The sequence below is a fragment of the Suncus etruscus genome, chromosome 13, assembly GCF_024139225.1.
Source record: "Suncus etruscus isolate mSunEtr1 chromosome 13, mSunEtr1.pri.cur, whole genome shotgun sequence".
In the NCBI taxonomy this organism is placed as follows: Eukaryota; Metazoa; Chordata; class Mammalia; order Eulipotyphla; family Soricidae; genus Suncus; species Suncus etruscus.
This window is the reverse complement of record NC_064860.1, coordinates 90,805,016-90,832,332: the sequence shown is the minus strand read 5'-3', so window position 1 is coordinate 90,832,332 and position 27,317 is coordinate 90,805,016. Positions and strand designations below refer to the sequence as shown.

The 27,317-nt window shown below is 34.0% G+C and overlaps 1 pseudogene; it reads left to right on the top strand.

Moving 5' to 3' along the window:
• LOC126025878 (elongation factor 1-alpha 1-like) overlaps nt 1-10,471 on the top strand; it is a 35,262-nt pseudogene extending 24,791 nt beyond the window's left edge.
• The last annotated feature ends 16,846 nt before the right edge of the window (nt 10,472-27,317 follow it).

Below are 27,317 nucleotides of genomic sequence, written 5' to 3'. Positions count from 1 at the left end.
GGGAAGATGTAATGCTGGGATGTTTTATGTGTGAAATCATATCATTAACGGTTTTGTAAACCACAGTGCCCAAAATATATTTTAAAGAATGTATATACAAGTTTTGGATATAAAATTTATTATGTACAAACTAGTAAATAATGTAATATTTCTTCATCTTTATTTCAAATTAAGACTGAACTGTTTACTACTCTTCAATATGATGATTGTAATACACAAAGTACTTAAACTTATCAACATAAATGCAAATGTCAAACTTATACATTTAACTTAAAATTTATAAGAAAATAACACTAATTAAAATTATTTTTGTATTATAAGTTAGAAGAAAATACTATTTTATTTGCTCTCTTAGACAAAAAATTAAAAAATCTTTAATCAATGTATAAATATGTAAAAATAAAGTAATGCTACAACTCTGAAAATGCCAGAAAACTAATATAATTGTTTACCTAGTTTAAAAGAGGAAAAAATAAAATTTACTGTGGTTTAATTTTGTCTAGAAGGTCTATTTTTAAAAATATGAATTATCTGTGCTGATTCTTAGGCTGTTAATTACTTTATTTAAATGTAATCATCTGACTTCTGACTATTTATAGTTATGACTATAACTGTATTGAGAACTATAAAATTGCCAAAGTATGAAAGGTAGATTAAATATCAACAAATTCTTAAAAAATTCAGAGAGTGACATTCTTTTATTGGAAATTACTTAGAGGCAACTAGTAAGACAGATTAGACACAACCATTGAGGAGAGAAGAGATTTTATAATATCTTAGGATATTTAAGTTGCTCATATTTTTTCTCATTTATAGTATGGGAAACAGTTTTGTATTAGTTAAGAAATGACCATTTCAAAAATTTAAGATAAAATCAAATTGTATTCACATAATATACACTATTGAAAATCTAACTTTAGGTAATTATTTTTAGAATTCATGCTAGTAGGCATTAAATACTAAATATGTTATCAGTTTCAGAGAAACTATAAACACTATAACTAAGGAAAAATAATTATTTGGTGTTCATTATGTCCTAAATAATATTAGACAACTTTTAAACTTAGGGATAGTGGAAAGGTTCAGTAAGTTGCTTTATAAATGTTCTTGCACACATGGCCTTTAATTTTTTCTCATTAAACAAATCCACTCACAATTAAATACACTTTTATTATAGTAAACAATATAAATGTAGCAAACAAAAATGTCATGTTATATTTATTTTAAATAACTATGCATACTTAGTAATCAATATTAAATGGATACAAGATTTGTTTGACATATATATTTAGATTTTTTTAAAGGTAGATGGCATTTTGCAGATAGTATTTGAAGAGAGTTGCTAGTTGCTAAATTTTACCTTTCAATGCTATGGCAACGGTATCTCAGCTGGGTCTAAGGGGAGTCATGTGGCCAATCACAGTGGATTTCATGTCCTTGGAATTGCAATGCAAAATTGACATTTTTTTCTACCAAAGGGCTTCTTTTCTGACAAGCATCTGTGAGCTTTTTCTGCTTCATCACGCTCTTTTCTATATTACTATACAATTGCTTTATCAGGAATAAAAATGTGATTTTCTTTAAAAATTCAAGTGCAAATATATAGAGAGCATAAATGGTCATATATTTCAATATACAATCTATCTTTTTTGTATTTGCCAAATGTTTGCAGGTCTCAAATTTTCACTCATTCATGTAAGGGCAATAGTTGTATGCACAAATGTTAAAATAGTGATCATCTGAAAAGTTACCTTGGGAATTTATTGGCAGGGAAAAAAAGAAAAGTTAGCATGGATAAAATTCAGTAGTATGAATAAAAAAAACTACTTTACTGCTATTTTTTATGACATGATAGAAAAAGTGTTGATATGAACACAGCTCTCTTGATCATATCATTAGAACACTGTGTTACACAAAACACAAATTGAATTCAAAATATATTAAAGACTTTAATATCAAATCTGTTTTTATAAAGCACATTGGGGAAAACAGGAATGCCCAAGATTTTGACCTCAAAAGAAATTTAATAGACTTGTTGATCATCTTCCCCCAAGATCTAGGTGCAACCTATTAACCAATCTAATATCCTATACCCAAACTGCACAGTTTATATTAAATATTTATGGCAAGTGGGTCTTAGCACTTCTTTATCTCAGATGATATATAGCTTCAAAACTCAGTCTACCAAACCAAGTAATTAGTCAGTATTTTTTCATACTAACAAACCTTGCATGTTTAGGAAAATTACCCATAAGACAGATGTATTTGTAGCCACCTTTTGTATAATAAATACAATAGCTCAGGTTTGTTAAGTGATAGGGAACCTGGAACTCTGTCATTCCAAGCCACAAAACACAAAGAACAATGAGAAACTATGGAGGTCAACAGCAGTTGAGGATATGGAGAAAAATCTAGGCAAATCTTTAAGTCCTGAACCTAATCAATGAGGTAGATGACAACTTGAAATCCAAACCTAGTACTTTAACAGCAGAAATTAAGGAGGCACTAGCTAGTGAAATTTAGCCAACAAATGAACAATTCAACCAACTCAAAGATAAACCTTGTCAGAAGATGATAGAATCCATACAAATGAAATCAATGGAAGTAAAGAACTTGTTAGCAAGCTATAATAGCCAACTATACAGTGGAGAATTGTGTAGATAAATTTTAAAACAACTTTCAAGCCAACATTGATTGAAAAATACATCAAAACAGAAAAGAGAGACAAAAAAGATGAAAGAAAATATATGGTAATAAATGAACAAAGACAAGATAAACAAGCTAATCATAGAAAACCACAAGGGGAGGAAAAAGGGAAATGGTAAGAACAAGTAGAGAGAGAAAGCAGCTGAGAGATATTCCACTCTGAAAAGTACAAATTCAAGAGGCAAAAAATGTGCCAACAAGAACAATAAAAAAGCAAAGAGAATGAAGGACACCTTAAAGCATTATGGAAGAATAGACAACTTTAATATAAAGGGAAAAAATAAGGAAAAATTTCTCCCTTATAAAATGATCTAGGCAAGAAAAGAATGGAAAGACTGGAGTGGTAGTGCAAGTGGTAAGGTGTTTGCCCTGCACACGTTAACCTAAGATGAACCGCAGTTCGATCACCCAGCGTCCCATATGGTCCCCCAAACCAGGAGTGATTTCTGAGTGCATAGACAGGAGTAAACCCTGAGAGTCAACAGCTGTGCCCCCGTCCCCCAAAAAAGAAAAGAGTGGAATGACACAACATTCTTTCCATTGGGTAGATCCACTAGGCAGAAAATTAGGAAGGACGTAAGGTCCCGAAATGAGAAATTAGAAGAGCTGGGACTAATAGATTTATACTGGAATTTTTCATCCTCAACAAATATATACATATATATTCTTCTCACTAGGATAGATTACATTTTAGGAAATAATTCTAATTTAAAAAAATTCAACAACATAAGAATCAGACCAAGAATTCAATCAGACCACAATGCCACAAAAATCAATATTGATTATAAAAAGAGGATGTAGAGAAAAATCTAACACCTGGAGACTAAACTGCATACTGGTCAATAAGAGCTGGATCAAAGGGGATATCAAGGAAAAAATGAAACAATTTCTTGAGACTAATGATAATGAACAAACAAATTACACAAAACTGTGTGAAATAGCAAAAGCACTGATTTGGGGGCAAACTCGGTGATACAGGCCTACATAAGAAGAGAAGAAAATGATAAAAATCAATGACCTTAAACATCTGAAAAAACAACTACAAAGGAACACAAACACAAATAGGAAAACAGAAATAGTAAGATCCAGAGCAGTAATCAATGATATAGAAACAAAGAATCAGTTCAAAGAATTGAGGAAAGCAGGAACTAGAAGAAATGAGCAGATTTCTGTAAACATGTAATCTCCCAAATCTAAATGAAGTAGAAGAAAATAGCCTAAACAGGCCAATAATAAACAAAGAAATTGAAACAGTAATTAATTATCATCCCAATAATAAAAATCCAGGACCAGCGGGTTTACAAGTATATTTCATCATTCAGAGAAGAATTACTACCAGTGATCCTTGAATTTTTCCAAAATATTGAAGAGATGGGAATGCTCTCTAATATTTCCTATGAAGCTAGCATTATGCTCATTTTTAAAGCTCACAGAAATACTACCAAGAAAGAAATCTATAGACCAATGTCACTGATGAACACTGACGCAACAATAATTGGGGGGGGGTTGGGCCACACCCAGTGATGCTCAGTCATTACTCCTGGCTATGCACTCAATTGCTCCTAGATTGGGGACCATATGGGATGCCAGAGTTAGAACCCAGGTCTGTCCTGGGTCAGCCACGTACAAGGCAAATGCCCTACTGCTGTGTTACATCACTCCAGCTCCTCTTTTTTTCTCTCTTTATTTTGGGGGATACAAAATTTTTAACAAGATCTTAGCAAACCAAATCCAACAGCATATCAGAAATATATATGATATATATTATTATGAAGTGGGTTCACATCATGGATGCAAGGATGTCCATTACATGCAAATCAATCAACATCATACACTGCATCAGTAAAAGAAATGATAAAAATCATATTATCATATAAATTGACGCAGATAAAGCATTCAACATGATTAAACACTCATCCATGATTAAAATCCTTAGCTTCCACAAGATAGTAACAAATTATATATATATATATATATATATATATATATATATATATATATATATATATATAAAGCCAATAACCAACATTATTCTTTTTTAATATATTTTTATTTAAGTAACATGATCATATTTGGGTTACAGTCATAACCAGAACACCCCCCTTCACCAGTGCAACATTACCCCTCCCCCCTTCCCATCCCCTGCCTGTATTCGAGACAGGCATTCTACTACAGTAATTTGTTTTTAAGTTCAGTAGGTCGTATTTTTTTCCTTAAAGGATAAGAGTAAAAAATATATAGTAAAGGTGTGATACTGGCAATCACCAATGTTTGCATAGGTCCAGAAAAATGGAGAAAATGGAAAAAAAATCCTTGACCTGATTACACAAAGACCTCACCCCAGAAATTTATTGGCATAAGACAGACTCTGGGTTCCAGGCATACCAGTCTATCCAACTCCAGTCATTCTCAAGGTCCCAGTGAAACTTTTTCACACTTTAGCTATAGTTGGTATCAGAATTTTATATTTAAAGACTCTGGATTCTGTGCATTTCTTTTGTCAATGTCAGACTGATGTGGAGCGTCCTCTAGTTTCAGCATATCATTAAATGCAGAGCTATCTGCTCTGTATGCAGACTGTTGCTGAGTCGCCTGGATGTTGGGAGTACTCTTTGGATTAAGTCAATGCCAAAGCAGTGGTAGGTCTTCTCTGGTAGAGGCTTGGATCCTGGGAATGTTAAAGACAATTGTGGTTGTTTCCGTAGTTCATGTGTGTGTGGGCGATGCCCATTCTTCTGAGGCCTGAGCCAAATCATTATGCCAATGTTCAGGTTAAAAGGCCTAATTACATTACCAAATTTGTGTTCCCATCTCTATTAGATAAGAACTTGTTTGCATATGTATTATTTTCCCATTTTAATGTGCCTATGCAAAAGAGAAGCAATGCCACAAGATATTTTTTGTGCATCTGGGGGCCAACAAATAAAGTCCAACATTTCCCGTAACTTGGTATAAATGTGAAATCTATACAGAGTTACTCTCCTACCAGTATTGCTCATAAAACAGATCTCACGGGGGGAAATCAAACAATCAAATAACTAATCTAGTGGGCAAACTTGTCACTATATGAGGATATTTGAAAAGAGTTATAGATGTTAAAGGAATACATCTGAGATATACAAAAGAGATACATGTGACCCTTTTACGTTTTAAAAAGAAAAAAAAGAATGAAAACAAGGGTATTTGAAGACAACAGGTGATAAGTTTTGTGGCATTACAGAACCCTATATTGTCCTTGAACTAGGGGTTATGCTGAAGCTGATTCCGGTATCATGCAACAGTCCATAGTTTGATGGGGGCATGAGGGGCCACCAAGCATGGGTCAACAGGCGTGTTGGTTGTAGTTGTTAGTATAGCATGAGCTGGGGACTGAGAGGGTGTCATTCAATGAGGAGCTGGATGGTGGTGTTGGGGCAGAAGGTCAGTCTTGGTGTCTACCCAATTAGGAACTGAGGATAAGGAGGGTTGAATAAGGGGAAGATAATGTTTCAGGGTTTGGGTATGAGGAGGTAGGAGAGACAAAGGGGTGAGGGAAGAGGCAATACATAAAAGACTAGACAATAAAGTACCTTTATTGTCTAGTATTTTATCAGAATCTTGGGCATCCTGGTTCTATTCCTAGGATCAGGAACATTTTTGGATAATGCTTAAAAAGTATATTTGTCCTGCGGGCATGCGCGATTTTGAAAAATACTATTACTAGCAAACAAAACAGGGGGTCCAATATACATAGGGGAGTTTGAAAATTGAATGGGAGGGGTTTTCCTCCTCACCCCGCCCCCCAGGGCCTGAGTTGCCAGGGATGGCCATGAAGACCCACCTGGTGTGGGGGGGTTCCAGTCTCCTGGACCAAATGTTCAGACCAGGAGATCTGTAGCCCGCTGTCTGACCAGCGACCCTAACATACCAGAAAAACAGAGGGACGGCTTTCCTGGCATGTGCGCTCTGCTGGGTCCAACTTCGAGCTCCCTCTCCAGTTTGAAAAGTGAAAGGGAGGGGTTTCCCTCCTCCGCCTGCCCCCCCAGGGCCCAAGTTGCCAGTACCGGCCATTAAGACCCGCCTGGCCTGGGGGGTCCCAGTCTCCTGGACCAAGTGTTCAGTCCCCACCAACATAATTCTTAACGGTCATAAACTGAAAGCATTTACATTGAGGTCAGGCACTAGGCATTGATGTTCATTTTCTCCACTTTTATTGAACATAGTATTCTACCATACAATCAAAAAATAGAAAGAAATCAAAGCAATCCAAATTATTAAACAGAAAGTCAAACTATCTCTATTTGCAGATGATATGATGATATACATTGAGAAAACCTAGAGTCCACAGAAATACTTCTATAAACAATAAACCAATACAGAAAACTAGCTGGCTAATAAATAAATGTACAAATGATATTTTAATTTATTTATGCAAACAATTACTCAAAGAATAAAGAAGTCATATTGTCTGTCCCATTTAAAATAGTGTCCAAACCACTACGTACCTAGGAATCTACCTAACCAATGAGGCAAGAGACCTATACCATACAAATTTTTTATATTGTAAGCATGACATTCTTTATTACAAATAATAATATTATATATGCTGTTACTTAACTTCTGCATATACAGAAATTGAAGAGGCTAACAGTTTAGGTCTTTATTAAAAATATTAAAAACTATCTTTACTGAGAGAGAAGTTACTTGGCATCACATTTGCTTCTGTTCTCAGGAAAGACCTATTGTAGTGTTCAGGGAACCATACATACCATACAAATTATAAAGCACTCAAAGAAATAAAAGATCTAAGGAAATGGAATAATATGTCATGCCCATGAATCTGAAGAATCAATGTTTTCAAAATTATCATCTTCCTAAATTACTATACAGATTCAATAAAATCCCTATTCAATTCATTAAATATTCTTCTTGGTCTTAGAACAATCAATTATAAGGTTTGTGTGGAACCATAAAATACAAAACAATATTTGAAAATAAGATATTGGGAGGCACTTCATTACCTTTCTCGAAACTCTACTATAAAACCATAGTAATCAAAACAACATGGTGTTATAAAAAAGACATACTTTCAGACCATAGGTTCAGCATAGAATAAATAGTGGCAAATACTCAAGTCTATGGTAAAATAATCATTGGTAAAGGACACAAGAACATGAAGTGGAATAAAAATATTCTCTTCAACAAATGGTATTGGGACAATTGGGTAACCATGATAAAAAAAATTAAAGATTTATCTATAGCTCACACTTCACACAAAAGTCAGTTCAAAGTGGGTCAGAAACCTTAAGATTAGACTTTAATCCATAAAGTTTTTTTTAAGAAAAACATAGACCTCAAAGAAAGTTTTTAATGACAGAATGCCAAAGGCAAGTGTTATATAATATCTGAACAAATTGGATAATATAACAAACTAAACATTTTTATATGGCAAGAGAAACATGCGATAAAACTAAAAGACAACAAAATGAGTGGGAGAAAATATTTATACTCAACACGTCAGATTAAGGGTTGATATCTATAGGCTATACAAAATACTCATAAAGGTTAACCTCACAAAATCTAAAAAAAACCCAAACATCAAAATGGAGAGAGGAAAAGAACAGACAATTCTCTGAGGAAGTTCAACAAATTGACAAAAGGAACATAAAAATTACTCATCCTCATTTATCATTAGGGAATTCCAAATCAAGACAACAATGAGATATCTTTCGTCTTACACAAGTGTGAGTGGCACATATTAAAAATATGAGAAACAATTTGGTGGGGTGTCATGCAATACAACTCTCATCCACTACTGGTGGTAATGTCACTTGCTCCAAATCTTATGGAAACAGTATGGATGGTACTCAAATGTATTTGCTGTATGATCCAGCAATTAGGTTGTTTGGTGTCTATTCCCAGGAAAGGAAAACACCAATGCATAAGGATGTATGCATACCAATATTCATGGAATTACTCAGTACAATAGCTAAGAGCTAGAATCAACCTAGATGTCCAACAAAAAATGAGTGAGTCATGAAGATATGGACATATATACAATGGAATACTACATAACTTCAAGGAATAGCTCAATAATGCAATTTGCTGCAACATAGATGTAAATGGAAGTTATGTTAAATGAAATAATGGAGAATATGAAGGATATAAACAGAATGGGATCACTTATATGTAGATATAAGTGATGATATAAAGGGGGTTGTGTAGAACACTCTTGGCCCCATGGCATATAGTGAGAAGAAGGAAACAAATTGAGTGAAGAAAAAACACAAATATGAAAAGATGGGTGGTAGGGACCATGAAATCTCAGGTGCATTTGTAGTGTTAAGAAAAGTCAGAACTCCTTTTCCACAAAATTTTGCCACCAAAATACAGTTTTCATGAAAACTATACAACTAAACACAAGACAAAGTGGGAAAAGAAATACTCGTGAGCATCGTCATCATCGGGCACATTGACTCCAGCAAATCCACCACCTCTGGCCATCTGATCTACAAATGTGGCGACATCAACAAGAGAACCATTGCGAAATTCAGGAAGGAGGCTGACAAGATAAGAAAGGGCTCCTTAAATGCCTCGGTTTTGGATAAACTAAAAGCTGAGCATGAATATGGTATCACCATTGATATTTCCCTTGAAAATTTGAAACCAGCAAGTGTTATGTGACAATCTTTGATGCTCCATGACAGAGAGACTTTATCAAATATATGATTAAGGGCACCACTCAGACTGACTGTGCTGTCTTGATGGTTGCTTCTGGTGTGGGTAAATTTGAGACTGTTATTTCCTAGAAAGGTTAGACCCATGAGAAATGCCTTTCTGACTTACACTTTAGGTGTGAAGCACCTTGTTGGTGGTGGTGCTAACAAAATGGATTCCACTGGGCCAGACTACAGTCCAAAGAGATATGAAGAAATTGTTAAGGAAGTTAGCACCTACATTAAGAAAATTGGCTAAAAGCCAGACACTGTAACATTTGTGCCAATTTCTGGTTGAAACTGTGACTTGGCATGGAACTAAGTGTTAACATGCCATGGTTCAAGGGATGGAAAATCATCCATAAAGATGGCAGTCCTAGTGGAACTTCACTGCTTGAAGTCTTGGATTGCATTCTGCCACCCACTTGTTCAAATGACAAACACCTGAGCCTACCCCTTAACTATGTGTACAAGGTTGGAGGTATTGATTGACACCGTCTCTGTTAGCCAAAATGAGACTGATGATCTCAAACCTGGCATGATGGTCACATTTGCTCCAGTCTATATTCCAACTGAAGTAAAGTCTGTTGAAATGCTCCTAGAAGCTCTTAGTGAACAATGTAGGTTAGTGGGGCAATGTAGTTTCAGGTTTCGATGTCAAGAACATATCTGTTAAAGATGTTCATCTTGGCAATGTGGCTGTTGATAGCAAAAAATGACCGTCAAATGGAAGCAGCAGACTTTATTGCTCAGGTGATTAGTCTGAAGCATCCAGAATAAATCAGTATCTGCTATGCACTTGCACTGGGTCGTCACACATCTCACGTTGTTTGCATGTTTGTTGAGCTAAAGGAAAAGAGAAAACTGATTATCATTCTGGGAAAAAGATGAAAGATGGCTCTAAATTTCTGAAGTACAGTGATACTGCCATTGTTGATATGGTGCCTGGCAAGTGCATGTGTGTTAAGAACTTCTATGACTATCCTCCCCTGGATCGTTTTGCTGTTCTTGACATTAGACAGACTGTTGCTGTGGGTGTCATCAATGCAGTAGACAAGAAGGCACCTTGAACTGAAATTGTTTCAAAAAATGTTAGCCCAGAAGGCTCAGAAGACTAAATAAATAGCCTTCATCAGTGATGGAAGAAAAGTCTCAGAACTGTTTGAATATGGGACTAGAGTTATAGAACAGTGGTATGTCATTTGCCTTGCACACAGCACACCTGGGGCAGATCCTGGTTCCATCCCCTGAGCCTTCCAGGAGCAATTTCTGAGATCAGAGCCAGGAGTAACCCCTGAGCACCAACAGGTGTGGCTTAAAAAAAAAAAAGAACTATTTAACTCAATTGGCCATTTCAATTTAATAGTACAGTTCTAGTTAATGATAATGATGCACCATAAAACCTTCAAAAGAAAACAATAATGTTTTGTGGACCAACTTTTTTTATTTCTGTGTGCATTGCAGTTTGTTATTAGTTTTTAAAATCAATACTTTTTAATATAAACAACTTGACCAAAAACCTGCCACAGAATTTTGAGGCCCATTAAAACATAGTTTAATAAGAAAATAAATAGGACAAAACTAAATATTCGAGCTAGAGTCAATAACAATATAACCAATAGATCCAAACTTTAACAAACAAAATTAAAAATTTCCTACTATGGTCAGCAGTCTGGAAAGCAGAGAGTAGTAACATGGGATACACTCTGGGAATATTGTTTGAGGGAGATTAACAATGGTTGTAGGGTGAATCCTAAAACGTAGTATTCTAAAACCCAACTATGAAGATCTTTGTAAATTACAATAATTTTAATAAAAAATTATTTATTTAAATAATAATAAAAAGCTTTAATAAATAATAATCAAAAAGCTTCAATATTATGATCTAATTGTAAATTCAAAGCAAAAATTGAACAATACAATGTAAAACTTAACATATTCAGAATACTAAGAAAACCAAGCTTAAAATATGGAATGAGAGAAAATAATATCACGTAGTAAATTAGGGAAAAAAACTGATTTATAAGACATGGAAATTATTCAAAATGACTCAGTAGGGTCACAGAGGTAGTTACGATTTAATGTGTCTGTTTTGCAGTTCGCCAACCTCATTTGATTTCTGGCATCACATATAGTCCCACAAGTAGCAATAGAAGTAACTTCTGAGCACAAAGTTATTCATGAGAAGACCCTAAAAATTTGGAATATAGCCCAACTAAATCTCAAAGCTGGTGGAGAGATAAAGAATTAGTTAAATGGGTAGGTCTAGTACATTTGCCTTGCATTTGGCCAATAGAAGTTTGATCATTGGCACCACAAACCACTCCAGTAGTGTTTTCTGAGCTCATAAGCAGGAGTAATCTCTGAACAATGTTGTGTGTGACCCTGAAAAAGTGAGAATAGGTGATAAATAAACAATCCCTCAAAAGTTACATTAAGATGGTTATTATAATGCATCCTGGTAATCAGGAAATTAAAAATCAAAATTCAAAGATATGTAACTACATTCCTATACCTTAACAAATGCTCCATATAAAATATTTAAAAACAATAAGCATTGGTGGAATATAAAAAAATAAGTTCTGCTTTAAGCTCAAAGGGTTTAGAAACGTCTCAAAAATTTTCAAAATTTTTCTTTCTTTTTTTAATATAATTTTTATTTTAATCATAGTGGCTTACATATCGTTCACAGTAATATTTTAGGTACATATTAACATTGAATCAGGGAAATTCCCACCACTGAATTTTCTTCCCTCTACCTCCTCTCCCGTCCTGCCCCCATAGCCTCCACCCTCACCCCCAGGGCTGCTAGAATGAGTGGTCCCCTCTGTGCCTAGCTTACTACTTAGTGATCTTTCAACTGTTTGGCCATGGTACCTCCATTATATCCCTCTCTAATTGGGAAGCGGGACTAGATAGTAAAGGTTATGTGGTTTTATGTGAAGAAGAGAAAAGTAATAAAATGGGGGAAAAATCAAATATGCCGAAAATGGGCAGAGTCCTTTGAGAGGCTTTCATCCTCGGTTTGAGAGATGAAAGGGAAAAAGAAGGTGGAACACCACATCAGTATTAAAAGAAGTACCGAAAAACACCACTGGGAGAGTAAAGGATCCTGAACAGAGGCTATAGTTGATCCAGTGACAATATACTCCAAGGGCGGAGAAACCCCATATCTCTTAGGCCAAGTGAATTCCTTTTGGAATGACCCCAATGCTTACTGTGCCAAGGCAGGAGGGAAAGAAACAAAACACAAAATATTATTCATCTCTTTATATATATTATTTTATCTTCATTTATTATCAGTATTATATTTACCTACCTATTTTTGGTTGACTTCTTTACTCCGGTGTGGTTATTGAAGCTGTTGCCCCCATTTACACTTTTTTCTTTTCTTTTCTTTTCTTTTCTTTTCTTTTCTTTTCTTTTCTTTTCTTTTTTCTTTTCTTTTCTTTTCTTTTCTTTTTTTTTTCTTTTCTTTCTTTTCTTTTCTTTTCTTTTCTTTCATTATATGCTCTGCCATGTTTCTGATCTCAAGACCGTGGCAGTTTTTTTTTTTTTTTTTTTTTGTGGTGCTTAGCGTTATTGTTGGAGTCCTCACTGGATATTTGACACTTCTTTTTGTACTGGTGGAGGTGGAGTGTTTCACCTTTTTCTCCTTCGTCTCTCTGAGGAGGAGACCCTCTAGAAGAATTCCACTTATTTTCTGCATATTAGACCTTTACCCCTGTTTACTACTATTCCCTTATTCAAACAAAACCACGTAAAATGAACTAGCTACTCCTGCCCCTCAGTTAGAGGGGGAAATAAGGGAGGCACCAGGACCAAACAGGTGCAAGACTACTAAGTATTAGGCTAGATACAGAGGGAACAACATATTCTGGCAGCCCTAAGGGTGAGGGAAGAGCATATGGGAGGCAGGACAAAAACAGAAGTGTAGGGAGGACAATTTGGTGATGGGAATCCCCCCTGATTTTATGTAAATATGTACCTAAAATATTATTGTCAACAATATGTAAACCGCTATGATCAAAATAAAAATTAAATTAAAAAATAAAAAGTAGTACCAAATAAAATATCCAGTGAGCACTACAGCAATACAGATAGGCACCACATACTTGCCGTGGACATTGAGATAAAAAAATATGACAGAGCACAAAACGGAAGAAGAGAAAAGAAGAAAAGAAATAAATAAAAATGGAGACAACCAGTTCAATATCCACACCAAATCAAAGAAATCGACAGAAGCTAGATAGATTTAAAAAAATAAAATAAAATTTAAAAAAGGATTATTTTGTGCTCTCTCTCTCTCTCTCTCTCTCTCTCTCTCTCTCTCTCTCTCTCTCTCTCTCTCTCTCTCTCCCCCCCCCCCCTCTCCTGCATAGGCACAGTAAACATTGGAGTCATTCGAAAAACAATTTCCTTGGCCTAAGTCAAGAGATACAGGGTTTCTCCATCCTTGGAGTATATTGTCATGGGATTAACTATAGACTCCTTTCTAGTTCACTTACTCTCCCATTGGTGCTTTTGTGGTGTATGAAAGACTTCTGCTCCGTCCTGGGTGGTAAAATCAGGTCTCTGTACCTGGAGATCTCTGTCTCTGCACAGGTCAAGGATGGAATTTATGGTGAAGTCTTTCTTTGTGGTTCTAGAACTTCTGTTCCCTTAGTGTCATTTTAATCCGTCTCATCCTAACGTGGACTGTTGCTCGATACAGGACTTAGCTCTAAAAGGACCCCCAATGCAAGAACTCTACCCAAGACCTCCCTGCCGTAAATCTTTTGCCAATCTCAAGAAGTTCAGGGTTTGTGATGAAAAGGCACCCAGAAACCCACAGCCCACAAGAAAATCTCAAAAGACAATGGGGAAACCTATAGTTCCATCATAAGTATAAGTCCTATATAACACTACCTGCTCTTCCCAAATATAAGGTAGTCTCCTGCATCACTTTCTTTCTTTAATTACTTTTTTATTTTATTTATTTTATTTTTATTAAAAACACTTTTTTCTTTATATATATTATATATATTTTTATCTTTTTTGGGTGTGTGACTTGCTTCTGTTTTCTTCTCTTTTCACCCCCAAATACACCGGCAATATAATGTAGCACCATTTCTTCCTGCAATGGCACACTAAATAAAGGGGTAAGGTAAAATTTAAAAAACGGGCTCTTATCTACTAGGGATAAGAACTCATACTTTTTTACAACACAGGGGCATCTCCCACCTTGAATATATGTCACGTGGACCCAAGTTAGACCCCAGGTGATTAGACGCCGATCGTCCAGCCTGGATCCCAGGTATAGAAACGATACAGTTCTTCACAACAGCTACAGGAACCAAATCCCATCTGAGACATCCTTAACACTGCTCAAACCCCAACATGGCCCAACTCTAATAGGATCTCCTGACAACGAGGAAATTGGGAACAACTTGATCTAAGAGCAGGTTACCCTACCTCACCAGCTAACAATGAGACAAAAATCAGAAGACTTGTCACTCTTGGGTCTGTGCAAAAGCCAAGATCGCGATCTACAGATGACTGGCTGATAGAACCATGACCGGGCAGTATGTATCCTGGGACCAAGAAAAAACAACCATGATCTTCAATTCCAGAGGTATGAGTGAGACAGTAGCAACAAATGGGTCTTCTGGTAACATAACGAAAGACGCTTTCCCAGGCTCCATCCTAGGATCAGTGCAAGGACCAAGACCAAAATTTTTCTTTCTTACGACCCAGTAATTTTATGACTGGGAGGGCAAACAAAGAGCACAAAATATTATTTCAATAGATTATATGCACACCTATTTTAGTTATTTATGATAACCAATCCTAGAAACAACCAAGAGGTCTAAAATCAGTGAATTGGTTAAGAAACTGCCTATGTACACATGGAATTCTACTCAGCTATGAATGAAGATGAAACTTTGCAGTGTGCCGCCACTTGGATCGATTGCAGGGTGTCATTGTCAGGAAATTTGTCAGAAAGAAAATTCTTTATTTCAAAAGACTTAAACAGGATATGTATGTTTTCTTTGTATATTTCTGTAGATGTATTTCTTTAATAATTATAATTCTTAGTGTATATTTTCTTATAGAGAAATAGCTTTTCCTCATTTCCTTTTTGCATCTGCTTAGGCAGAAATTCTAGTAGATAAGTTTCTCTTGGAATCTGAGTTCAGGTTAGAATTGGGTTATATGATTTTTGAGCTTTTATTTTTATCCCTATATGCACCAGTACTATCATGTGGCATTGTTTTATTTGTTTGTTTGTTTGTTTGCATAGACACATTAAAATGGGGAAAATATTAAGTATAGAAAGTTCTTTTCTTTTCTTTTTTTTGTTTTTGTTTCTGGGCCACACCTAGTGATCCTCAGGGGTTACACCTGGCCATAGGCTCAGAAATTGCTCCTGGCTTGGGGGGTCATTGGGGATGCTGGGGGATCAAGCTGGGGGATCGAACTGGGTTCCATCCTAGGCTAGCATGCATAAGGCCGATGCCTTACCGCTTGCGCCACTGCTTTGTCCCCGAAGTTCTTTTCTAATAGGGATAGGAACTCAAATTTGATAGTACAGGGGGACCTTTCACCCTGAACACCTGTCATAGATACTCAATTTAGGCCTCAGTTGATCAAACATTGATGGTCCAACCCTGAACCTTGAATCCCATGCTAGTAACCAGCAAGGATTTCTACACCAGGAATCAAACTTCCACCAGGAGAGGCCCTAATACTGCCCTGGCACTGACTTGATCCAGCATGGGCTCATATGACACACTGATGAGTAGGAAACAGCAAAAACTTGCTTTCAGGGAAGATTGCCCTACCTTGCCACCTAGAGATGAGATGAAATCAGAGGATGCTCTGTGACACCCCAGCTTCAATATAGGATCTGTGCAGAACCCTAAATCTATGATTACAGTAGTTTGACTGTGACAACCCTAGTTGAGGAAAAGTTTTTCTGGGAATACAAAAAAAAAAAAAAAGAACTTTGGGTTTGAACTATTAGTATGCCCACAGCCTGTATTTGGTCTTATGACAGGATACTTTATGGGTAGGAACACCCTGATTATTTTTTTAGACCAAAGGTATTTACTTTCTAATTTTCCTAACATTTTCTTCACTTAGGCAAACAAAACAAAAAATTTTTTCCTTAAATTTTATCTGTATCTTATGGATAGGAGCTCCTGACTTTCTCATAGAACCTTAAAGCATGAAGTACTTTTACATCATATTTCTGTATTTTTCTACGAATTTTAGAAGAAAAAATATGAGGAGGTGAACCAAGTGTCAAGTGGTCTTGGGTGCATTGGTGGAGATAAAAAAGAACAGGACTAAATACCCAAGCCAAAGTTGACAACAATAAAAGCAAGAGATCCAAACGATAACAATTTATACTTAAAATGGGCCTATTACACTGGCAGGCCAAGGGTGGAAGCACAGAATGCATACTGGGAATTTTGGTAGAGGGAAGTCAACATGGTAGTGGAAATGGCCCTAATTCACTGTCACTGTATGCCTGAAATCCAACTTTGGAGGACTTGCAATTTATAATGATTTAAAAAAATATATTTACTAAAAAGAGAAGTCTTGTTTCCACTCATGTGTTGAGTGATTAGACAACCTTTAATAGGCTTTTATTTCTTTATATTTTTATTCTAAGGCTTTACCTGGCAAAGCTCAGGAATTATTCCTGGCTCTGAACTCAGGAATCAATTCTGGAGCTATTCAGGTGGTCAAATGAAATTGCAGGAATCAAATACAGTTTTCATATTTGCAAAGCTAGTACCTTACACTCTTTATATAGTATATCCAGTGCCCAAATTAGTATATTTAACTGGTGAAAACTTATATATATGCACTAATATATATTTTATGTAACCTAATAGTCATTTCTACAGTGCCAAAGTGTTAAATATATTTATAATTTTGCAATATAATATTATTTTACTTAACATTGTAACTAATATTCCTGATAATAAGCAAAGACATATACAGACATCTGATAGTACTGACAAATGTACACTAAAATGTATGTATTTAGTATTTTATAAATGTTTTATGATCTATAAATTATATTGAAAAATAGCCTCAAAATGTGACAATTAGTAAAAAGTATTGAAAAATTCTTTAATAATGTTTAAGAGAAAAATATCAAGTTGAAAACACAATATAATAGCCAAAATATATATTAATTCTTTAATGTTCTTGAGAAATTAATAAATTTACATACATAACATTTAATCAGAATGCAAAAGTCACAATTTGACATATGAATCTAATACAATTATTCCAATGCATTGGCCTGATAAAAATGTGATCATTTACAAAAAATCATTGGCATGTGCAAGAATATGATAATGCTAAGAATTCAGATTCAGCTAAAGATTAATCTACATAAGTATAAACTCATAATTTTACATAATATAAATATATATTCATGTAACATATCAAATTAGTAGAAAAATAATATCTCAATATTTATAGTAAAGATTATTTAATATCAACAAAACTCTTAATGTAAAAATAACTAAAAATCTAAAAATAGAAAATGACTAAAAATATTAAGTATCTAATGAAGAACTACTCTTGATTTGTAAGATGATATATCCTGAATACTATGAAAGTATTTGAAAGACTAAATTCTATAAAAGAGAAAATATAGTAGACAATTACAGAGATAGCTTTATTTAGAAGACTACAATTAGGGTCCGGAGAGATTGCACGGAGGTAAAGCGTTTGCCTTGCATGCAAAAGGTCGATGGTTCAAATCCTGGCATCCCATATGGTCTCCCGAGCCTGCCAGGAGTGATTTCTGAGAATAGAGCCAGGAGTAATCCCTGAGTATTGCCGGGTGTGACCCAAAAACCGAAAAAAAAATTATAGAAGACTACAATAAAAAGACATTCATCTTCATTGCTTCTGGGAAAAAAATAAGGGTCTAGAATTAGATAAGCTCAATAGATTAATTAATTAATCAAATGATTCTGGTATGATTGCTATGTTAAATTAGTACAATGGTTAGAATTTTAAATATAATTCTAGACAGGTTATAATTTATCATATTGTTAATTAAAGGATTTCATGCATGTAAATTTCTAGCATCTCAATCTCCTCTAGAGTGTAAGTTTCTTTCCACCATTATTCTTTCCATCTCAGTTTTCCTCAACTCAAACACATTCCTTTGTTCCCAACTCAGTTCTGTGGGCCAGTGAGATTCTATTACCTTTGACCATATGTTATTCCTTAGATAAGAGGGTAAAATATTTACCTGAAAGATCTTTTATAGACTAAACAAAAATAGTATTAAGGGCAACATTTAGTCATTAGATTTTCCAAAAACATAAAGTTGGATACTTTTTTTGACTTTGGATGTTTTCTTGAAACAAGTTCTCTGGAGTTTAAAATTGTTGATAATTTAGCTATAAAATTAGATGACAATGAAAATAAATTTATACAACAGAAGGTTAACTTTTTATTTGATTCTCTGTATCTTGAAGTCAATAGGCATAATAACCATTGCATATCGAAAATGATATATTTTGAATTGTTCCCAGAAGGCTAAAATAGATTATTTACATAGTTAATTCAAATTTGCATGTTACCTAGTTCTGTTATATCTATGCTTCTTCCACCAAAAATATAACTATGGCTAATATATAGATATAATATGTTTTTATATTTTTACTCTGAAATATGTATCTGTTGTATTCTTGTATTTATTTTAGCTTAGGTGATAGAGTAGTGTTAAAACTTATCAATATATATTCTAATTGCTGTTACATTAGCATACATTACAAATTCTGTAGCTTAAACTACAGAATTATAGCCCTAATGATCATCATTATATAACTGTTGTGGGAAGATAATATAATATAAGAAAAGATCACTTTAATGATGGAATTCCATTCAGGGGAAGAATAACTTTTGATAATGTTAAAGACACTTGAAGGAACAAGACTAAAATATTTGAAGATTAGAGGTGCTCTGGGGACAATATAGAGTACTTTGAGTTGAATCCAACTAGCGTCATGCAAAGCAAGCACCCTACCTGCTGTATTATTTCTCCAACCAAAACTTTTTAAGTTTTGAAAACCATTTACAACATGGATAAGTTGAGTCATTTCAGATATACATAACCAAGTTCTCTTTACTCACCTGATGCCATTGCAAATGACAGAATCACTATAGAGAGGGAAGTAGAGAAGATACCTGAACCAAGACCAAGAGCTCCTTTTAACTTTAAATCCATGGTTATTTAAAGACATTGCATTAAGCCTGACTTGACACTCGAGAATCTCATTCGAAGACACTGATATTACTTCATTCTTTAAAAGCAATCTTTGTTGTTGTTGCTGGTTTTTTTTTCATTTGTGTTTGGATCATTGCTGGCTGAATCTATGCTCAGGTATCATTCCTGGCAGGGACTTTATGTGTTGATGGGGACTGAATCTGGTCAGCAGCACAAAAGGCTAGTGTTCAATCTGCCTCAGGCCTTAAAGACAGTCGTGTGTGTGTGTGTGTGTGTGTGTGTGTGTGTGTGTGTGTGTGTGTGTGTGTGTTATACTGGATAACCTAGTTGAGCCAGTTTTGTTCAAATTTCAATTGACTCCTATTATGAATATATGTTTTGTTTTGGCCATATATGGTGGCACTTATGGGTTACTCCTGACTCTGCACTCAGAAATCTCTCCTGACAGACGTGAAGGACCATATGGAATACTGAAATCAAACGTGGGTCCATCCAGGGTAGGCCAAGTTTAAGACAAACACCCTACCTCCTGGGCTATTGCTCTGGTCCCATACCATGAATATTGTTTTGTTTTTCTGTTCACAATGCCACTGATAAGACAACTTAATGATAAAATATATTATTTTTGGATATGGAATTTCATACAGTTTTGTTACAGAGTCTTATTCTCATTCTGAATTATAAAGGAATAATGAGCATACAAAATGGGATGGTTATACTGTTTGTATATAATCTAACACCCTAAAATAATTAAATTACAAGTCTCAAGTAATGTACCATATTATGGACAATATTTTCCAGATCAGAACACTGCATTACAGGGAACTAAGGATGCATTAGACTAATAACTAATGTAAAATATTTTGCCCTATATTATTGCGCACATGAACATGGAAAGTAAGAAATGGAATAAAAAATGGCTCTTTTGCTTTTTTCCTCGGAACCAATTACAGAATTTATCTTTTAATTCCCTTTACCTTTCAATCCAGGTAGTTATAAGTAATAGTTTTCAGGTAAAATTATTGCTAGAAACCAAAGCAAAGAAAATACTAAACTTAAACTATTTCTATGCCCCTTTCTACAGTTAAAACAAGAAGACTTTTTTTCATGAAATGATCATTCCTTCTAGTTATCAATGAGATCTAAGATAATTTTTATGCACTGAAATTTGGAGGGTAATGTTTGACATACAAAATATTCATTGAAATATTTCTTGGTGTTTCTGTGATCATCAGTAAATGGATAGATGTATCAACAAAATACAGAAGTAGTCCAAAACTAGGAAAACTGTCCAAAATACTGCTTCAACTTATATTCTTGAAAATTTTATTTTTAGCTAACTTAAACAGAACTAGTACAAAAATATGTAATTTTTGTTAGGTTTTCAAAAATCACTATATGGCCCAATTTATGATTGTTATAGCAATAATAGAGTTATTTTGCTGTGGACCACAACTGGCTTACTCTTCACTTTGTGCTCAGAGACTATTCATTGTAGAGTTCAGGACTCAATGAAGTATATGGGATTATAGGGATCAATTGCTAGGTGGCTACTTGCAAGGGAAGTGCTCTACTGTCTCTCTGGCCATTAAAGACATTTATCTAAATAGCTATCTGCATACATTTTCAATGTTTTTCTTATAAGTAAACACAAAAATGAAACTTATTATTAAAGAGATTTATGGATGAATCACCAATATATAATGGAGAAAAAGATACAGGATGAGCAACAAAAAAAGGCTTTATACCTAGATGCAGGTTTGACTGACGTGGAAGAAAAAAGGAAGGAAGATTGGTTAAGAGGAGCTTCAGATTTTAGTGAACTCCTAGAAAAATTTTTGGTTTCCCTTTTGTGAAAGAAGCGCTAGAACTAAAATTCTTGTTAGATGAGCCACATGTTGAGTCCTAGAATATTCTATGCCTAGAATATTCCTATTTTCCAATATTTTTAGATGAAAAGTCTTGAAAAAAAGACCTCAGGTTGTACATTTTAGTAATCTGGATGCCTTTTAGTAAGTCATCTCATGAAACAAGATCTTAACAACCTACTTTACACAGGTGGCTTGGTTTTTGACTATTTTTTTAACTTTTTTTTTTATTTAAACATCTTGATTACAAATATGATTGTGATTTGGTTTGGCTTTTGACTCTTACTGATTTTTTTCTAATAGTTCTCTCCCAGACTAATTTAAGCACCAGAAGAAAACATAATATGCATATTTGTTATTTCTTTCATATTCCAGACCCAGTGTATAATAACTATTGTTAAAGAGTTAATACATACTTAGTTCAGATTTAGACTTTATAGCTATTAATTTAATAGCTGTCTTGGTGTGGCAGTATTTCCACCAATATTAAAACAATTTACTTTCTTTTTTTTTTTTTTTGTATTTTGTAGGATCAATTTCTGGAACCATAACTAACAATTCTTGGGGTTTATTCCTGGGTATGTAGTTTTGGTTACTCCTAGCAATATCGAGGGTCATCTGGGGTGAGGGCAAGAACTGAAATAGGTGACATGGAAAGCGACAGTTTTACCTTTTATATTATTGTTGCTTCATTTCTAAACTAAAGTGATGTAAAATTGCTAATATTTCAGGAAACTCTAGGTATTTTGTGTAAATATTCACTCAAAATATTTAGGTCATCAAGTTTGAATAGTGAAGCATGTCAGGGTCCTTGGAAAAGAAATCCAAAAACTCATCATAATAGCTACCAAATGTTTTAAATACTCCATTAAATAATTAGTGGCTATTATTAATTACTTTATTTCAAAATTACTTTGTACCCATTTTATAAATGAGGCACTATAGAAAACATCAATGTTCTAGGGCACAGAGTTAGTCAGCAGCAAAAAATTATATCTCAAATCTGCTTGTGTAATATTACTGCCTTGAAGACCAACTATTTTTATTGAGCAAAAAAATTTTAAAGGATTTTGAATCTCTGTTGTAATTCTAGTTTACCTACAAATTAAGGAAGTTCATTAGAGGTAAAAAGTCAGGTTCATTCATCATTTTGTCTGACATGCACTTCATTTCTCCATGATCACCTAGTAATGCAAATGACTATATAATTTTATCTTACTGAATTTATATGCAGATATTTGATAGTCAATTTGGTCCATTTTTTCCACTGTTGTCTATCTAATTAGAGCCAACAGATATAGTATGTGATTTCTGCTGTAAAATTGATGAAATTAGAGTTGATCATAGAAAAAGAGTTAAAGAGAAGTGAAGTGAGAAACCGGTGGTATTAGTATGAGTATAAATATGAATGAGCTTCATCCTGTCCTTGGATCAGTTACATTATGCCAGTCAGTGCATTACTTTGATTTTCTAAAATACTTTTTGTTACATTGCAGTCATCTGCAAATTAAAAAGACTCCTAGTTTTATAATGCAAACAAAAATTCCATTGACTAGTCAATAAGTATAAAAACAGATAGGATCTTCACTAATTTACTTCTCAGTATTGCTCTTTTCTATCCCACTTATTTCTATTATATTGTAGGGTTTTAATGTGTTTGAATTAATGATACATAATTATTAAATGATTATGTTCTTTTCATTTGGTTAAACTTGTGAGAGAAAATTCACTGCCGAGCAGTCTTTATATATAAATATTGGGTGTTACTCTGTGGGGTGAATATTACCCTTAGTGGCTGTAAAGAGTTAACCTAATTTACCCAAAGAGCTCTCAGATTGATAAGATTTTAATTAGAATTGTAATTGAATGAAATGGGCACAATTAGTTGCAATCCTAAATATAGTTGACCTAACTCACTTTCCATCTAAAGAAATACAGCATTCACACATTTCCCCAAATATCTTAACACACTTGCTATTTCTTTTCACACATATGTGAGCAACTATTTTTTTAATGTACTGCCTTCTTCAAAACATAGCTGTAAAAAAATTTCCCCTGAGAATGCTATAAATGCAATTTCTAGCATCAGATCGCTGAAGTCAGTATAAGGAATAAAAGTGGAAATACTGAAAGAGGAAGAGACAGTTTCTAATGCATTGATTGGATTTTCCCACAAACTCAATATGCTTTTCTCCTAAATATTAAGGCTCTTAAACCAAATCACAGTGTGAAACACATATTAAAAATAACTTAATTGGCTTTAAATTATTTTAGTGGGGAGAAGACAGGAAAATATTGATGATAGAAAGAGACTAGGTTCTTAGATAATTTTCCCCATGTTTTTAATTTTTGACTTTATCAACAGTCAAAAATGAATAGAAACTTATATTTAAATAGCCATATGCAACATTTTATTGTTTATTGTTATCATAGTAATATAAATGATAGTTAATAGTTTTAGATGTTTATGTAATAATTGCATTTAAGCACTTTATAGTTTTTTATCATAAGTTATGATCAATTTTAGAGTTAAGAAACTACAGTGCGGGGCCGGGCGGTGGCGCTGGAGGTAAGGTGCCTGCCTTACCTGCGCTAGCCTAGGAGACGGACCGCGGTTCGATCCCCCGGCGTCCCATATGGTCCCCCAAGCCAGGAGCGACTTCTGAGCGCATAGCCAGGAGTAACCCCTGAGCGTTACCGGGTGTGGCCCAAAAACCAAAAAAAAAAAAAAAAAAAAAGAAACTACAGTGCCTCCCAATCTCTTTAATGTGAATCTGATATTTAATTGAGATAAGACCTAATATAAAATTCTACCTTAAGTTCAATACCTTTTATTAATTAATTTGTTATTATCTTAAAATAGCATAAATATTATTTACCAGGTAGAAGTAAATTTTTATCCTTATATATGGATTGAACTAATGAGGGCATATCCTAAGATTTTTTCAATGATGTGTTTCAATCTTAACCTGTATTTAATACGGATGACTCAGTGAGCAATTTCAGATTACAAATTCCAATTATTTTGTTGAGGCAACCACAAATACCTGACTTTCTTAAATAATATATGTTAGTAGTTTTGTATAATTTAATTACATGCATACAATTTAGATACTCATCATTGATCACATGTACGATAGATATACTATTAAATGTTTCTACATTGCTAGTATCTTCTGAGAAATACAAAATATTAGATAAAAATGTGAAAGGCAAGAGATATTGTAGATGACATTATCTTCAAACTGTGATCTCTTTCGGGTTTTGAAATTGAGTTTTAGTGCTATTATTCTATTCTTTATGATTTTTTCTTTCACTGACTGATATGAATCCCCTGATATAAATTTCCACATGAGATATTTTTGAAATCAGAATTGTAACTTCAACTTCATAGGTTTATAATTTGTTACTGGTATGACCACTGTTTAATGGATATTTGTTTTCAATATTTGATCATGCTCTTGGTTTATTATAAAATTCATTGGGTAGATTCACCGAGCAGAACAGATATGACTAAAAATGTTTTGAAGTGCATAGATACATTCCAAATACCTCTACAAACATTAAATAATTAATAAAATGGATTTAAGTGTGATAGAGCTTCAAAATTAAAAGAAACTTGTATCTAACTTAGTAAGAATACAAAATGTAATAAATTTTATTTATTAGACTTTATTAATTAAGTGTTCTCAGTATCTCAGCTTTAGGATCTAATCATTGAGTCCTCAGGAATTCAATATGTAACTAAGTAAAATCTTAAGAAATCAAAAAAAGATATTGAGTCATTTTGAGATACAGAATAAAAAAATTGTTGATGGTTAAGTTTCAGTCATTTAATGCTTCAACATCCATCCCTTTACCAGTGTTAATTAACTGCCACCAATTTCCTCAGGATCCCGAATGTCCCCTTCCCCAGTTTTTCTATGACAGATACCTTTTTTTCCTCTTTCTTTTTTTCTTTTCTCCTTTTATGCCCCTTGATTCTCAATACTGTTACTAAAAGGATATCATACACATCAGTTAGCTCCTATTATCACCAAGTTCTTTTTACAAAAATAATATTTGTAATAATTCCCAAATATTATCATAGTTTTCCTGTCTCTGTCCAAATTGCATTTTGAAGCTCATATATGGTTTATTTATACTCACAGCATTTTTTATCATATTACTTTTATATCAAGAAAATGATTGCGCTTATACTATGTCTTTCTTCTCACTCTGACTTATTTCACCCAGCATGATAATCTCCATGTTTATGCCAGTATAAGCAATTTTTGTGGTTTCAAGGACTATGTGCTTGCTATTTCTTGGTGTAGATGTACCATAATTTTCCTTTTCCCTTATCTGTTCTTGGGCACTTGGGTTGGTTCCAGATTTTGACGATTGTATAAAGTATACAATTTTATCAAGTACTGCAATGAATATAAGTGCAGATACATTTCTGCTTGTATTTTTGAGCCCTAGAAAACATTCCTAAGAATGGTATTTCTAAGAATGGAAGCTCAAATTCTGTTTTATGAGGACTGTTCATATTGTTTTCCAGACTGGACCAGTCTATTCCCATTAGCAGTGAATTAGAATCCTTATCTTGTCTTAAAGTAGCTCAGATAATTTTGAGTCTATAAATTTTCTGAACTGTGGCTTATTTATAAAATTGTACCTCTTTTCTTTGAATCTAAATGCAAGTCTATATGGTCAAGGAATTCTTGGTGATCTGTTCATTTCTTTGAGTGTTTTTTGTTTGATATTTTTTGTTTTTGTTTTTATTTATTTTTTTTTTAGAATATCTCATCCTTGGTTTTAGGCTTGGAGGATCTCATTTGGTAAATCTGCTGTAAATCTTATGTATGCTTTTCTATATATAATTTCCCCCTTTGAGCTTGCTGCATTAAGAATTAACTCCATCACTATAGTTGTTATCATTTTGATAAGGGTGTGTTTAGAGAATTTTTTATTTGGTTGTCTCCTATTTTTTACCCTTCATGCCTTCAGGATATTGATGCATGCACTCTCTAGCTTTAGGAACTTCTCAACAATAATATCTTTGACTGTTTCTTCTTCTTATGGATTTTCTTCCTGTCCTTTTGGGACTCTAATGATTCTTATGTTATTCCTCCTAAATTCATCTCAAAGTTTGCTTATAATATTTTTGTTAATTTTGAGGGTTTTTTTTTCCATCTTCCACTGTTGCCTAGAGGCTTTCTGGACCTCATCTTAGAACTATCTTATTCCCAGAATGTACTTATTCTTATTCTTATCTTATTCTCAGAATGTACTACTCTGCTGATGAGACCTTCCAGTGATTTTTCTTTATTTTATCTACCAAGTTTTTCACTTCTGACATTTCTGTTTTGTTCTCTCATTGACATCATATCCTATTGTGTTTTATTGCACATTGGATTCATGGAATCTTTGAGTTTTTTAACATCTAGTCATGTTCATTCTAAAGTTCTGTTCAAAAAATTTTATAGATAGCTGTTACTGATTGATTCCTTGAGATTATTATCTTCATCCACTATGTATAGTGAAGCTCCGTGATGCTTTACCATAGTTGCTTTTATAATCTGGGGCTGTTTTCTTTTCACTTTGTTTGGTCCCCCCTTAATACCAAGGAGATCTCTGAGGTAGATCTAAAGGGTGGGAAATTATCTTTTGGCAACATTAGCAGCAGTAGCTTGGAATTATGGTGCCAGCTTCTGATATACAGGTGGAGTTTGGAACTTGATAATGGGCCGCTGTCCCACAGGTCGGGGAAGTATGGCCTGGAAACTCATTTGCTGAGACTGTTTGTTACCAAAG